Source organism: Suncus etruscus, chromosome 19 (genome assembly GCF_024139225.1).
Source record: "Suncus etruscus isolate mSunEtr1 chromosome 19, mSunEtr1.pri.cur, whole genome shotgun sequence".
Lineage (NCBI taxonomy): Eukaryota > Metazoa > Chordata > Mammalia > Eulipotyphla > Soricidae > Suncus > Suncus etruscus.
The window spans coordinates 42,114,176-42,130,242 of NC_064866.1; positions in this window are offsets into that span (position 1 = coordinate 42,114,176).

Sequence of the window (16,067 nt, forward strand, 5' to 3'; positions counted from 1 at the left end):
GGGGGTTTGGGCCACACCTGGAGGTTCTCAGGGGTTATTCTTGGTTCTGCACTTAGGAGTCACTCTTGGTATGCTTTGGGGACAATATGGGATGCAGTGGATTGAATCCAGGTTGGCTGCATGCCTTACCTGCTTCCTATCATTCTACCCACGTGTGCATTTTTGAATTTATCATTTTTAACCAGAAAGTTGTACTTAGTACTCTGTTAAATGTTGAATTAACTGGGTTAATTTGAAATAGCATTATAACAAAATGGTAGAGGACTCTTCTTTGCTCTGTACAAATACTTACATGTGACTCCTTAAAATCAGACTGAAAAAATCAAGCAACAAACTGTTTCAGACACAGAAGAGGAGAAAGGAATGGTGACTAAATATTTTCACATGAGTTAAAGGTTTTTACTTGGTTCCCTAGAACCAGTTGGTTGACTTGACTTGTCTGTCACTCAAGACCTGATAGAATCAAAGTTTCCTGGGAAGTTGGTTTTCAAGGTCGGCAGTGAGAGCAATAGCCAGAGGAGGCTCAAAGCCAGAGAACCTCCAATGTCACAGCCTGAGGCCTACAGTTGCTCAGGGATTTCTCCAGGTCTCCCCTGCAGAGGTACCCTCTGTCACCAGGGACTTACAACCTGCTGAAGACCAGATAAAGCATTACCAGAATGCCAGGATGCCTGTATAGGACCATTTAATCAGATCACTTTGGAATACATTTTTCCTTGCTCTGCCTTTTTTTTGGGTGTGGGGTGGGGGGTGGGATGGGGTATCAGAGTGTGACAGACAAACTCAACAGTTCTCCTGCTAGTTTTCCTGTTCTGTGCTTAGAAATCACTTCTAGAAGTGCTTGGGAGATCATACGTGATGTCAAGGATCAAACATAATGAAGCACAAGCAATGCAATTATCGTTTTTTATGTTTTTTTGGTTTTTGGTTTTGGGGCCACATCTGGTGACACACAGGGGTTACACATGGCTGTGCGTTCAGAAACTGCTCCTAGCTTGGGGTACCATATGGGACACCAAATGATTGAACTGTGGTCCATCCTTGGTCAGCCAAGTGCAAGGCAAATGCCCTACTGCTGCACCACTGCTCCATCCCCAATGCAAATATCTTAACCTTTTTACTATCTCTAGCCCAAGAGTTGTTCTTACATACATCTCAAGGATGAACATAGCTGATCAATCCCTACTTCATTCTTCATTCAATATTGTCCCACCTTGGACAACATACTCAAAGGAATGGGGGCTAGTCATGGAGCTTTAGGGTCACGGGTGAGTTTGGGACTACCAAAGCCATATCCACTGATTGCCATCGTGTTGGGAATATTGAACACACTGGGGATATGCCTTCTATGCTGTGGAACAGAAGGAAAAGGCAGGAATGATAAAATTCAGGGTTTCCTGTGTTTGTTCCATGCCCTTTCACCCTTTCCAATAGTCACTCAGACTCAGAGGAATTCTTGTCCTCTCCACTGCTTGCTCTCATTGAGGGATGGTCATTTAAACTACTATCTGAAAATCAAATACAGAGGCAATGTGGTCCCTAGAACACTACAACCTCCTCATTCTAGGATATGGAGATTCTTTCCCAAGTTCTCTGAATTCTGAAAGTGAGGCAAGGAGTGTTGCATTTCTGAGGCATTTAATGTAGCTGGAATCAAAGCATTACATGGTTCTATCCCCCCAAGACTTGGCCTTTCTAGTCTGCTGTTCTGGGTCTTCTCTTTAATCTGTGACTCAATGAAGGCCAACAGTAAAATTCACTGCTATGCTCTCCCCACGTCTAATCCCAAGTGCCATCTGATAAACCCTTTCACTGTCTACTTAAATTCTTGCTTTCACTTCACATACCAGATGACCTACCCTTCCATTCCTGATGAGTGTTAAGATGATAGATACTTACCACCACCGAAATCTTTTCCACTTTCTCTACCTCTCTGTTCTCATACGTATAATCCTGCGCTGGGATAGAAAGTTCAGTCTCTGAAACTGTGCTCTATCTGTTGTTGCAGAATGCCTCACTACCCTATGCCCGGGATAGTGAGCCCTTGGTCCGCCTTGCTGCTGCTCTGACACATTCTACTACATTCTCTTAGGTGCCCTCTTTCTCCTCCCTGATAACTCCATCTGTACCTGTTTGTAAATCCTTCAAACCTATTCCTGCCTTTGGGCTTTTACACTTGCTGAATGCTTTGACACTTTCCTATCATTTTCATAGCACATAAAGCCCCAAAGAGGTTGTGTTGGCCCAATATTTTTACTGGCACTTCAGATCTATTGGCTGACATTACTCAATATTATTAAATGTTATTGGCAAGACAATGATATTAAAAGGGCCAGACCAGTGTGACATCTATGATGTGAACTAGACTGCTCAGAAGTCTTCTAACTCAAGTTTAAGTTTCTTTCCTTGACTTATGGCTAACCATTAAAGCGAAACAATTTCACCTTTCAGTCCTACAATTTACAGGTGGACTCTTCCACAAGATAAATCCCATCCACGCCAGCTGTCTATCTTCAGCAAGAGAGCCAGAGTTGTTCTTTGCACCCTGTGGGTTGGCAGCGCTGTTTCATGATCTTATTTGTACCAACCCTGAACAGAGCAAGTGTTTTGGCAGCTTCCTGGCTCAGGCCTGGGAAGCATTTCCCTGTGGGTTGGTGGAGGTCAGAATGGCAAAGTTCCACCTTCTAATCAAGCTTTCCGAAAACCATTCTAGGATCACTTTTGGCATCACTCTCTTTAGTCCAGGATTCCTGTCCTTGGAGAAGTCCTCAAACCTCTATTTCTGTCAGGGTGAACATGTGTGACTTGAGGGTATCTTGTCCATACATTCTCTGGATTTCTATTGCTTCCTCAAATAAAAATGACTTCGAGGAATCCAAGGGAGTGGAAGAACAGTGTCACATCACTAAAGGCCATTTTGATATCCCTGGGGATATATGGCAAACCCCAAAATTCAGATCCTGGAGGCTGTACAGTAAGACAGGCAGCTAGGCAGACAGAGGGTTTCATAACAAGGGATTTTGAAAAATAATAAAACTAAGATAAATTTTGTTGAGTTATTCTTTGGCCAGCCTCAAAGCAGGCATGCTGGACCCTCCTCCGATGATGATGATGATTCAGTAGAAACAAAGGACCAACAGGCTTTATGATGGCACTAGCCCATATCAGTCCAGGGGGTTTCTGGACCCCCTAAGGGCAGGGAACATCTTCAATAGGACCAAAGGCCCTAATGAAAACACAAAAGAAATCCACAAAGGCTCAAAGTTCTTCTGATTCAACAAACCTTTGCAACAGTTTTGCCTTCTCAGAGAACTCCAGGCCGACACACCTCGGAGAAAGGCTACATATAACCCCTTCCAGAAAGGTCTCTTTGTAAAAAAAAAAAAAAAATGACATTTTCACTTGAACAGGTTTCTTTTGCTCCCTCCCTTCTTGATACAATTTCTATGCTCCTCTATTTGTCTTCTCCTGAAATTTCTTCGGTAAGAATATACAAAGATCTTGAGAACCAAGATGGACTTTTCTTTTTTTTTTTTAAGGCATAGAAAGATATTTTCATTTTTAATAGAGTGAATGTGTTTATATTGTAAACCTGCTATTTTTTTAAATTCTGAATTATTTTTATTCAATAGTATTTTAACATATAAAAGCACAGACATTGTGTTTTTACAAGCCAGTGGATTTAAATATCAAAGCAAAGATTAAATGATTAATTTTTTTATTTTTTTATATAATTTTTATTTTGATCATAATGGTTTACATGTTGACAATAATATTTTAGTTAAATATTTACATAACATCAGGGGGGATTCCCATCACCAAATTGTCTTCCCTTCACCTCTGTTTTGATCAAAGACTCACTGCAGTCTGAGAGATAGGACTTGCTAAAAACGTAGGTGGTAGGAACCAGATCCCACAGCGTGCAGATCAAATGGGCCTCAGAGGCAGGTTGCTGGTAGCCTTTGTGGAAACTGGCAGGGCCAGAGTCTGTGCCATGAAAGGACTCTGCAGACTTTATCAGTTTGGATCCCTGCACACCCTCACTTGCAAGGTCGGGGAACAGCAGAACTTTCCTCTCTCTCTCTCTCTCTCTCTCTCTCTCTCTCTCTCTCTCTCTCTCTCTCTCTCTCTCTCTCTCTCTCTCTCTCTCTCTCTCTCTCTCTCTCTCTGTTGTGGCTTTTATCTTTCTGCTCTCTGGCTCCCCCCCCCATCAAATGAGCTAAATCAGAGCATATGAACAGGGTTAGCTCAATCCTCTGTGTCAACAGTAACTGACAAAATTATCATGAGCTGCGACCTTTAAAAATCAGAAAACTGGGTATGAGAAGCTAGAGTATAGAGACTGGGTAGCCGGTGTGGCAAACATCTCGCTTAGTTTCAATTCCTGGCAGCATGTGGTTTCCTGAGCATCGGCAGGTGCAACTCTGGAGGCCCCCAGCACCACCCTTGGGGTCCAAGTATCTGAACCATGCAGGACCCAACAAGCATTACTGGGCTATTATATTGTCTAAGAATCCTGGTGGGGTCCCTGGATCTCCTGGGCACTGCTTCGAAGCCTTCCTTCCCCCCAAACAGAAAACCTCACAGAAAAAATACTTCTTTGATAAAAGCAGGCAATATCTGAATTGGCAGTTCCTATAATCACAGTTCTTTAGGGTTGAGCAAGTAGTCAGTGACTTTGGTCAGAATTTGGTTAGTATTCCAGTTTCCTGCAGGACCCAGCGTTCCCTATTGTCACCCAAATCTCTTTATTCATTGGTATCAAGCTAAGCACCACTGTATAGATAGGAGGTTGTGCCCTTCGGGTGGGGCATTCTGAAAGTTTCATGACTTTTCTGATATTCTTCCCATGCCAAGAATGTTCTGCCATACCCTAGAATAGTCTGTGGAAGAATGCCAGTTTGAGGTTAAAATGTCCAGACCAACATTCTCCAGTGTGTGGTAAGAAGGGGCTCTGCCTGGCTCTGCAAGGATTCCAAGCTTTGGGTCAGCAGAAAGATGAGAGCCTCTGAAATGCACTAAGAAACAGTCAGGCCACAGGGCACCCTGGCCATTGCCCTCTCCTATAATTACCTGCAGCATGTAATAAAGTCCCATTCAGAACCCTTAGAAAGGACCCCACCAGGGGAATTTTTTTCCTGTGTAATTTCCCAATCATATACTGTAAGGAACTTTATAAAAAGACATCTAAACTAATCCTTCATTTGATGTCTCACTCTCCTACAGAGAGGCTGATATGGCTTACTCTTGGGTTTACTATTTGCCTGGCACTAATGGAAGCTGAAACTATAAAGACATACCAAATGCAACTCCACTCAGAAGCACTCCCAGAACAAGGTAAATAAATGGTGACAAAGCTATTGCTCAAATCTGAGCTCTGAGGTCTCTAGCATGGGAGAGTTCCCATTACTCAGTCATAAAATACCAAAACACTGTGCTCAATCTGACCTCCTGCTCCAGAAAAATACCATGTGTTGCTACAAATAATCCTTGGGTTTCCAGAGAAAATTGAGGCTCAGAGAAACTAATTGCATTAAGTACCAGGGTAGGAACTTAAGTCCGACCATGTTAAAGGACTGAATTGACCCTGTGAACAAATAGCCTTAGGCCTGCTTTAGTTGAAGAGCAGAGTTGGTAAAAGGAGCAAATCAATTCTGAATTTTGAAGAAACTGAGCAGAAGAGACTGTGGCCATGCTGGAGAAAGGGTTGGGCTGAGCACAGCGCTCTAGAGACTCATGAACAACCAAAGGATGCCAATGAAGACAGGAAGAAGAAACATCACTCAACATCTATTGTTCTGGGAAAACTTAGAAGGTGCTAGCTGGTATGTCAGGTATTGATAGGCGTGTGTGAGACAGGAAACCCTCTGGCCAGCTAATGAGAAAGCAGCCGTTTTATTTATTGCAGAGAATCTCCTGGCAGGACTGACACAAGTGTCAGGCAGGCTCTGCAACCCCACTACAAAATGAGCATTGGGCTATCTTATGTGTCAAGGAAAGCACCAACCAGAATGTTGGTTTTTGTTTGTTTGGATTTTTTTTTGTTTTTTCAGGCCACACCCATTTGATGCTCAGGGGTTACTCCTGGCTATGTGCTCAGAAATTGCCCCTGGCATGGGGGACCATATGGGACGCTGGGGGATCGAACCGCAGTCCTTCCTTGGCTAGTGCTTGCAAGGCAGACACCTTATCTCTAGCGCCACCTCGCCGGCCCCAGAATGTTCTTGATGTATGTTAAAGAAAAAAGCATTTTGACTCACCAGCATTTTGACTTACAAGTGTTTCTCATTTTGAGAAACATGGAGGATGTTTCTATTTAAAGGCTCAGTGGTAGGACATTAACAGAACTACCTTTTAAAAGTGTGGGGAAAGGAAGTCCTGGGAAGTGTCTGGAGTCAATACATGTTAGACACACATTTCGTCATTCTCAATGCATGTATGTAACATCATGGTTGGAACCTTTACCCTGTCACTCTTTACATACTCCCACCCACCCCTTCATCATTTATTCATTCAATACATCTTTCACTGATCGCTGACAGTGATCAAAGAATGTTCCAGCTGGCAGGACTATAGGTAAATGGATGAAAGGAACTTTCATTCTAGGCATTTAATCTAGTCAACAAAGAATTAAATGCAGGTACAGAGACAGCTCAGCAGGAAAGCACTTGCCCGGCTAATATGAGTCCTCAAGTTTATTGGCAGTCTACACCATATGTCCAAGCATGGGATCCCCAGGGCCATGACATAATGTGACATCTCTAGTGGATAGCAAACAAGAAGTAAATGCATTCTTGGCCCAACGTCCAGAAGTCAGAGATGAAGACGAATTCCTAGGAGGTGAATGGGGAGTGTGGGGAATGAATGTGCATACAGGCTAGTATAGTGTTTGCTGCACATACTGTGGGGATCCTTACCAAGAGGGGGTACCTCCCAAATAGAGCATGACCAAGGATCCATACTATGTACTCTGACAATCTAACTCCTGACAGCAGCTAGTAACTCCAACTTCATGTGAAACCTCATTTCTATCAGGATCTAGAAACCTACTTTCCAGTTAGCAAGGAAAGGTATTGAATGTGGGAACAAGAGTGATAGCGCAGTGGTTGGATGTTTGCCTTGCACTCAGCTGACCCAGGATGGAAAAGTGTTAAATATGTCCCAGCTAGATCCTTTCCAGAGACAGGAGCACTCAGAGGCATTTAGTTCCCTTCCAGCAGAAACCTCTGCCTCCTGTGTTTGTAAGGCAGTCACGCCTTTGAAAATAAAAAACATGGTATTCTAGTGGCATCCAAAGCCTTCACCAGACCAAAATCCCTCTGTGTTCCTCTGCTAGACTCTATTCCAAGAAATAGCTCTGTCAACGGGTAGTTTGGTTCTCAAGAAGTTTTTTTCCCCATGTAACTTTATTTTGAGAAGAGGGTTTTCCCAAAAGGTGGCTCTCTGGCCTGTAAGCCACACCCATGTTTCTCAGCAAAGGGGCTGATGGTTCAATGTGAATACCCCGGATGCAAAGCTGCCATGGTGCAGGAAATAACCGGAGTCACCCTAGCGGTACTCAAAGGCCTCCAGGGTCTGTGTCAAGGCCAGGACTCATAACTGCTGTCTTAAGGAAATGATGGTATATGTTCAGGTATCTATCTGCTCTACAATGGAAAAGTCTGTGTTCTTAATATTGCTCAGGAAGAACGTAAGATAATATGGGAAAATAATAGCTATATAATTAAATGAGGAAAAGCAAAATAATATACATTAGAATCAGAATTAGTGGGTTGTTTTCTTTTTCATTTGTTTTTGGAGCCATACACAATAAAGTGGTCAAAGATTACTCTTGGCTCTGAATTCAGGCATCAGTCCCTGTAAGTTTAGGGGCCCAAATGGAATGCCAGGGATTGAACCTGTGTTATCCCCAATATGAGAATTAATCTCAAAAGTACAGGTGCCAAAATTACTCTGAAAGGACAAAGTGTAGACTTTTGAGAAAAGGGGCTTTCTGAGCGAGAGTTTCTGTTCATGTTTTCCTCTTTGGGGTTTCAGAGTCTCTCTGTCTTTCTCTCTCTCTCTCTCTCTCTCTCTCTCTCTCTCTCTCTCTCTCTCTCTCTCTCTCTCTCTCTCTCTCCCCCCTATTTTTGCTTCACATCCAGCTGTACTTGAGGTTTACTTCTTGTTCTGTGCTCAGTGGTCATTCCTATAAGTGAGTAGGGAACCAAAAGTGATTCTGAGGATCCAACCAGCATTGGCTGCAAACAAGACAAGTGTTTTAGTCACTGTAATTATCTCTCCAGTACTGTATGTGATCCTCTTCAGTGATCATGGCTGACTTTTATTATCAGAAATGAAACAAAACAAACAAACAACATCCCCAAATCCGTAATGAAGAACAATGTCACTTTTAAAGGGACTTTTTAAAGTATACTGCTGAGTCGTACTTTCCTGGAACCTGATCTAGAGTTCTCCCAAGGGCAGACTTGATTGAATGAGTCCCTAGAGATCTGGGATTTCATTTGCTGAGACTTAGATCAAGAGCTGGGAAGGAAACAGGAAGTAGCTCTGTGTCCTAGGGAGGCAAGTGTGGCTACTCCTGCAAATGACTTCTGAAGAATGAGGAACTGAGAACACTGTCCCCCATTCCGGAACCCCATATTTTCCTCTCCAAATGCCCAGGGGAAAGCTCCTGGGTCAGTCAAAGCTTCCTATCCCAAGCCTCAATAAGTTTTTGTTATATAGATTGAAGGTTTGGTGACAGTGGAAATGGTGTTCTTGTAATACCCCATGACTTCCTTTATTATTATAGACTTTAATACAACACCCTAAAATATTATATATTACAATTATATATAATATTTTATTAAATTATTCATATACATGAAGTAAGTCATATGAATGTCTCAGCTGAAGGTCTAAAGCAACACAGTTGGTAGCAGATAGAATAAGCGAGTCTCAAGTTTTTTCATTTGACTCCAGGATCAAGCCTCCAATCCCACTTCACCACAGTTGGTCCCTAAGGCAAGAACTGGCACCCTCAAGCTGATTGTTCAAATCATGGCAATGAGCACCGAGTGGCCACTGTGAGATCCAAGGTTCCACATATTCATGGAAAACAGCCTAACTTTGGCTGAATCGGGCCGACGCTTGGCCTTGGCACACTGGCAGCACAGACAAGATGTCATTCATGTCGTCTGTAACCACTGTCTCCCTGAAACAAGGACTTCTACAGACTCATGGGGGCAAGATGCTAAGATCCTCCTTCCACCCTCCCAGGACAGGACAAGGAAAAGGATCTCTGGCAATGTCTCCCAACCCTGAAGGGGGAAAGTGCTCTGGAATGACGATCCTGCTGACTCTCAGAGACTTCGCTTAGGCACTCTCAGTGCTTCCCAGCCCTGCTTTCTGGCTCCGAAGAGCTAGTTTCTGGCTCCATTTCTGTCTAATTCCAAACAGATGGGTCTGAGCTTATCCCACCCTGCCACGCTGCTTTCTGCCCACTCCAGGGGCCCCAGAAAGTCTGGGGGTGTGCCCTACCTTCTGACTCAACTACAGGCAGGAACTGTTTGGGCCCCAGTGAAGGAAAGGCAGGAGGGGGTCACGGCCCTTCTTGGGAGGCTGCAAGTTCCTGAGACGGAGCCTGGGTCAAGGACATAGAGATCCTTCTCCTCCTGATTTCACAATATGACATCCAGAAGGCACAGCCACACCCTCCAGTGAGAAGCAGACAAACCTCATGATTAAGCTGAATTCATCACCACAGATTCTCTATTGGCCATTCTAGAGAAAGTCCCAACTTCTTTTTAACTTAACTGGCTCCTCCATATGCCCCCCCCCCAAAAAAAAGCCATCCCAGTGAGGCTAAAAGAAGCCACTACCTCAAAAGGTTTGAGGTATGTCAGGTGTTGCTGCAAATAAGGCACTGGAGAAGGGTCCTGCATTGGAAGGAGGAGCTGATGGAGATGCAAAAGATGGGCCAGTCCTCTCTCCCATTACCTCCAAGCACAGCTAACACAGCTGGCCTTGCTGTGGGTCAGCATTCCCTCTGGGTAGCAGGATTAAGATCTCTAAAATAAAATGCCACCTTTTAACAAGAGTTAATGAGTTATTAATACATCCAATTTTCAGATACACCCAAGGTTGTAGCAAGTACATAAGACAAGTACATAACACTGGCAACACTCACCCTCCTCACCAGAACAAAGCTTGGCTCATTGGAAGTACCACATGTGCTCTCAAACTGTCCTGAGGTGATCTGGGCCATTCTCAAACAACACTGAAGTTCAATGCAAAGGCTCAAGGCTGGTGTGCTGCTTGGGCCTGGTGTACTAGGGATAAAAGGTCTCCTAGGTGGTGGTGGCAAGTCTCCAGGGCTGCACCCTGGAGTAGTGCTTAGGGAAACAAGTGGCACTCCTGATAGAACCTGACTGTTGACTATCTCCCAGCCCTAATCACCAGTCTTATGACCACCAGCTGCCAACACTGTTGTGCAGATGAGTGTTTACTTCCTTCCTTCCTTCCTTTTTCTCCCCCAGTTCTATAAAGGACAGCTTTGAGAGGCAAAGTTGGGCTCCTGGGGTCAGCCTGCATTTTAACAAGCTCTTGAGCAGGGAAACCTACCCTAGCCCCCTTCCCCTCCTGCCATGACACTTCTCCCTTGTCCTGACCTCCCTCCGGCTCTAGAGACCCTCATCCTACACTTCCCTCATTCCCTTTGCTTAAGTTCTGGGTTTCTGCAGATTGTTCCAGATCAAGAAGAAGGAACAGAAAGAGTTGATGAGGGTCCCCGACATCCATGCACTTCTTTTCTCAGAAAGATTCTCCAAGGGTTGGGGAAATCATAGTGTTTGCTTCCTCCCACTAATGCTTGCCTTTCATATCCAGACATCTGTCTCCATAGAAACAGACATCACTGAGGGGCTGGGGACCTAATTCGGCTGCATTCCTGAGATGCAATTATAAGTCAAAGAGAATACTGGGACTTTAAGGCAACAGAGAAACCACCATAACACCCTGCAATTACTGGGCAAGAATGAAAAAATGATCAGCATGGTCCAGGAGGGTGAGGTGGGGTGGAAATAGTCTGTCATGATTTCCTGGATTTGGACTGGATTTGGATTTGCTACAAAAGGTCATAGGAGTGGCTCTAAGAGGATCTGTGGATGAGGTTTTGCAGCTTCGAGCTGTGGGTGGTGTGCCCTATGGTTCCCCAGGGGATAGTAAGTAAGGAAGCTGCAGAGAGAGAGGAGAGTGTAGCCACAGAAGCCACATTGCAGAGGGTGGAGAGTAACGGGAAAGCCAGATGCTCAGGTTTGTTCCCAGCCTGGTACTTGGTCTTCAGAGCAAAATAGCTAAGTGGGGCTTGGTGGCCTCAGAGGTTAGTCGAAGTAATTTTTTCTTGGAAAATCTGACTTATGCCCAAGCACACCTACCACTGGTTCTTGAGCCTCCATACAGCTACTCCAGACCTAGTGTACCCTCGATGCTCCATGTTTATTTGGTCTCTCTTTCAGAGAAATACAACAAAAGATAAGGTAGGAGGGATGATGGTTTTATTCTGCTCTGTTTTACCAAAAAAAAAAAAAAAAAAAAAAGAGTTTGGGTTTCTGGATAAAATGATGAATTGTGATTTATTTTTTTGGTTTTGGGGCCACACCTGGTGGTGCTCAGGGGTTCCTCCTAGATCTGCGCTCAGAAATCAATCCTGGCTTGGGGAACCATATGAGATGCCAAGGATCCAACCCGGGTCAGCCGTATGCAAAGTGTTACCCCTCTATGCTATCTCTCCAGCCCTTGAATTATGATTGTTAAGTCAATTCTTGAGCCTATAACTACAAATAAATGCTGTGTGACCTGGAACAAGCTGGCTAACTTCTCTGTGCAATTGTGTCCTGAGCTAGAGACGGGTGGCCTGCAAGAGGTACGAATCTGACCCCATCTAATCCACCATGGCTCTGAAAATACTCTGATCATTTGTTTTCTTTGGCAAGTGGGAAGAAGGGGCGGGTGTGTCTGTCACTGGTATCAGGTCATCAAGTTCAAATTCAAGCCTTGCTCCTCAGCAAAGACAAGTCACCTACTGTGACTCAGTTTACCCCAAGTACCAAATTCCCCAGCATACTTTATTCTAAAGTGTGAGAAGTATAAGGGAAACAAATGTGATGCTGCCGTATGAACAGCAGGATCCAAGCCAGGTTCCCTCAGAACCCAAGTGACCCCCAGAGCTTCCTGCCTAGAGGAAGCACCTGCCTTTGGGCAGTGCCATTCCTCAGCACCCAGAAAATCACACCTGCCCTATCATTCTCCTCATACTCTGAAAGGCAAATCAGGTGGGCTCAAATCATAGGTGGGGGCTGTGGCCAGGAAGAAGCTATTCCTAATATATTTTAGAGAAAATACAATGTTGAATTCTCCAGAGACAATTCCAGGGCAAAGAGCCCCTCTGAATTCAATAAAATCTTACCAGAAATGTTGCATTAGGAGAAGAAAACTGGGTGCAAAGTTTTAGGGTCCCTGAGAGCTTACTCAGTCCCTCCACAGCATTTCAGATGGTAAAGATGGGGGACTCACTAGCCCCGAAGCCTGGGATGGGGCTCCTGAAGAGCTGTGAGAGCCCATAAAATCCAGGGTCAGTTGGATGTGCCTGCTAACTGGTAGAACTCTGAAAAGTACAAGTCAGCAGGACGGGAGGCATGACAGGACAGGGGGGGTTGTGGCACTGGAGATCAGCCTCAAAGGTCACATGTCTCCAGGCCTGGTCAAAGCTAAATTCACAATCATGGCTGCAGGAGTGTCTCCCAATGTCACTCAAAGTCACTCCTCCTTCTCCTATGACCATGTCTGACGGCCTTACTCACAGCAGGTGTCCAGTACATTCTCTGCTGCTCAGATATGCCAACTCAGTCCTCCTCGAAACCTCAGGGCTTGGCAGTGGTTGTACCCCCAGGAGACCCCAATCCTCCAGCCTCCAGCCTCTTCTCCTCTTTCCATGTGGCTGGGCCTCATCTCCCTCCATGATCTCACTCCCCTGTCCTCTCCATTCCCCTCTCTCTCTCATAGCACTTCTCTTCTTCCTAGAAACCCTTGAATATCTGTTAACCTTGTAGTTTATCACACCAAACCCCTCATAAAAGATGACTCTTTGGTTCCAGATATTCTCATTACCACTAGGTACCCAGAAAATTTGATCAATGTGTGAATGTTTATTCATGGAATTCATGAGTAAACCAGAGGGAAAGCTTGTAGGGGACGGCGATGCTGAGATGAACTTCCTGATACTGTCCACGGAGAGTCCTGGCACAGGAAAAGAAGGGAGGCTATAAAAAGTGACCTCCCTGGGCCAAAGAGATGGTACAGAGGGTTAAGCACTTGGGAGAATTTTATTTCCAGAGCCACAGAAGTCCCTCCAAATACCACCTGGAGTGACTGCTGAGCAAAGAGCTAGGAGGAGTAAGGCTTGAGTACCAGAGTATGGCACCAAAGCCCCCAAATTAAATTAAAATAATTAATAGTAGTAAAAGAAAACAGTTCCTTCCTCACAGGCTTTTATGTTAAGTGGTAAGATTATGCCAGAAACACTTGCCCCTGTTTCATAACTGTGTGTATTTTTAACTCACCTCTATAAAGCAATGCTGAGAGGTTCAAACAAAAGGCCTTTCAGGAAAAGCCATTCTGTTTGGGGTATGTCCCTGATCTGATACCCCAGGAGCCTACAAGGAAGAAAGCCTGGGGCTTCCAGGATCCCTTCTTGGATTTCAGTCCAGTATTTTTTCACCAGGTAAAAGAAGACAGTAACTTCACAAGCCAACGCAGGGAGAGAAATCAAGGTGGGTAGGCAGCGGCTGTCATTTGTCAGGACTCCCAGGAAGTTCAAGGAGAAGCAGAGGGCTCCAGAGCCTTCCTGCGGGCTCCTACATTTTGCCTCTGTCCCTGAGCAGGGTAGGGTGGGGACTCACTCTGGTGAGGAAACAGAAGGTCTGTTTTTAAAACTTTAAACTTATAAACTGTGTTTATAATTCAGATTCCTTAAAATGGGTAACTATTGCTGCAATATGTTAAAAGTATTTTTTTACTAGCTCAGGGTACATGATTATCTAGATCTAGATGTATTTGTATGCAGTTTAAACATACTAAGTAAATTACACTAAATGTTTAAATGGGTTCTTGTAAATTGTCATTCTAAACAAAATAGAATATAGTTAAACCAATTTACCTTCATTAGTGAATATAAACAAGTGTTACATTCTTAGGACATATTTCTTGTCTTCCAAATATCACCAAAGTGGGGACAGATATAGAATATATACTACATACAACTCTTAGCTTGCACTAGGCCTACCTGGGTTTGACTCTAGGCACCCCAAATAGATCCTCAACCCCCACAAGGAGAGTGATTTCTGAGTGAAGAGTCAGGAATAAGCCCTGAGTACACAGCCAAGTGTGGTCCTCAAACCAAACAAAAAGATCACCAAACTTCTAACAACCCCAAACACTTTTACTATTCAACGACCATTGTGTCATTCATTTCCAATCCATTTATTTCAATTTATGGTAGAGTGGCTAGGACTGCTAGGCAACATTAGAGTACAGGAATGCCCCCCCCCCCACCAATGAAGGTCACCCTTCATTGCAATACACTCATTCCAGTAGAGGCCACTGAGACATGCCCGAATACCTGTTGGGTACATTTCTGGGCTGAGGCGAAGCCTGGAGTTCTTGGAGAAAACACAGTCACTCTTAAACATGCCAAGTGTACTGTGTGAAGCTTCCTTTACACAGAAGACCAGAGACAAGCAGAATCTGGTTCTTTCCATAGAAGCCAGAGAGTAAACAGCTCTGTCAACCACCACCCAGATTCTCACTGATTTTCCTCTTTTGGATTCCATGATTGTTTCTTTTACTGTGTGATGGGTTTAGGATGTTCTGTCTTAAAGTGATTTCATGAATTTGTATATATAATATATAATGTTTTATTACTATGAAATTATTTAATAGTTACATATCAATTGAATGAGAAATGACTTGATTTAATATACCAAAGAGAATAACAGAAACAAAATTATGTAGGATTGTCAGTGATTCTGGAGAGAAGAAAGGAGTCCTGAAGACAAAGTGAGGGTCCTCTGCTAAGGGATGAGCCATTTTATCCAGGGCAGACATGTCTGTTGCAGGGTGTAGAAAATCCCCACCTGCCTACAAAATTCCAGAAGATTCTCCAAGTGCTGTCATAGCCAGCATGCCTCTTTTCTTATGTGACTATGTGCGTGGATGGGTCCATAATGTGGTAAAGTGGGAGAATGTCTGTGTTTCTGACTGTGTGTGATGAGAGGCGAACATGTGTGTGTGTGTGTGTGTGTGTGTGTGTGTGTGTGTGTGTGTAGAATGGAAGGGACTGTGAGGAAGATGTGTGAGCAAGAGTGTCTCTATGTGGTGATGTGGGGTGTGTGTGAGTGTATTGGGTGAGGTGAGGGGATGTGTCTGCGTTTGTGTGGTGAGGTGGGGAAATGAATCCTCATTCCCTTCCTCATTCATTCAAACCTCTAGGGGCCTAATTAGTTGGTAAGTTGGAGCTCACAGAGTTGCTGTAAATTAACACATCTTCACTATTTTTTATGCAGATGAATTACTTAGGAGTTATAACTCTGGATTTCTATTGGTTGCTGCGACTCTGGGAGCCCCTGGCTCTCTGTACAGCTCAGCCACTATATTTCCCTCCCATCCAATGGCACCTCATCCCACATGCACACACACACACACACACACACACACACACACACACACACACACTTCCCTCTCTCTTCACTTGCACTCCCCACCTTACCACATATACTCGCACAAATATTGTAGCACCATGGACTTAAGAGACTCATCATATCCACATTTCTCCAACATTTTTAAAATTTGTTGTGTCCTGGGAACCAGGACACATGATTTGGTGTCATTTGTAGACACTGGGGATTTCTAGATCCTTATTTGTGCCAGAGAATGTTTCTATTTCCGCCATGGACTAAAAACACGCCACATCTCCTTGTTGGATTTTGGAGAGCCTAGAAGCTCTAGTCCAATGCGATGCAGTAGCTAGA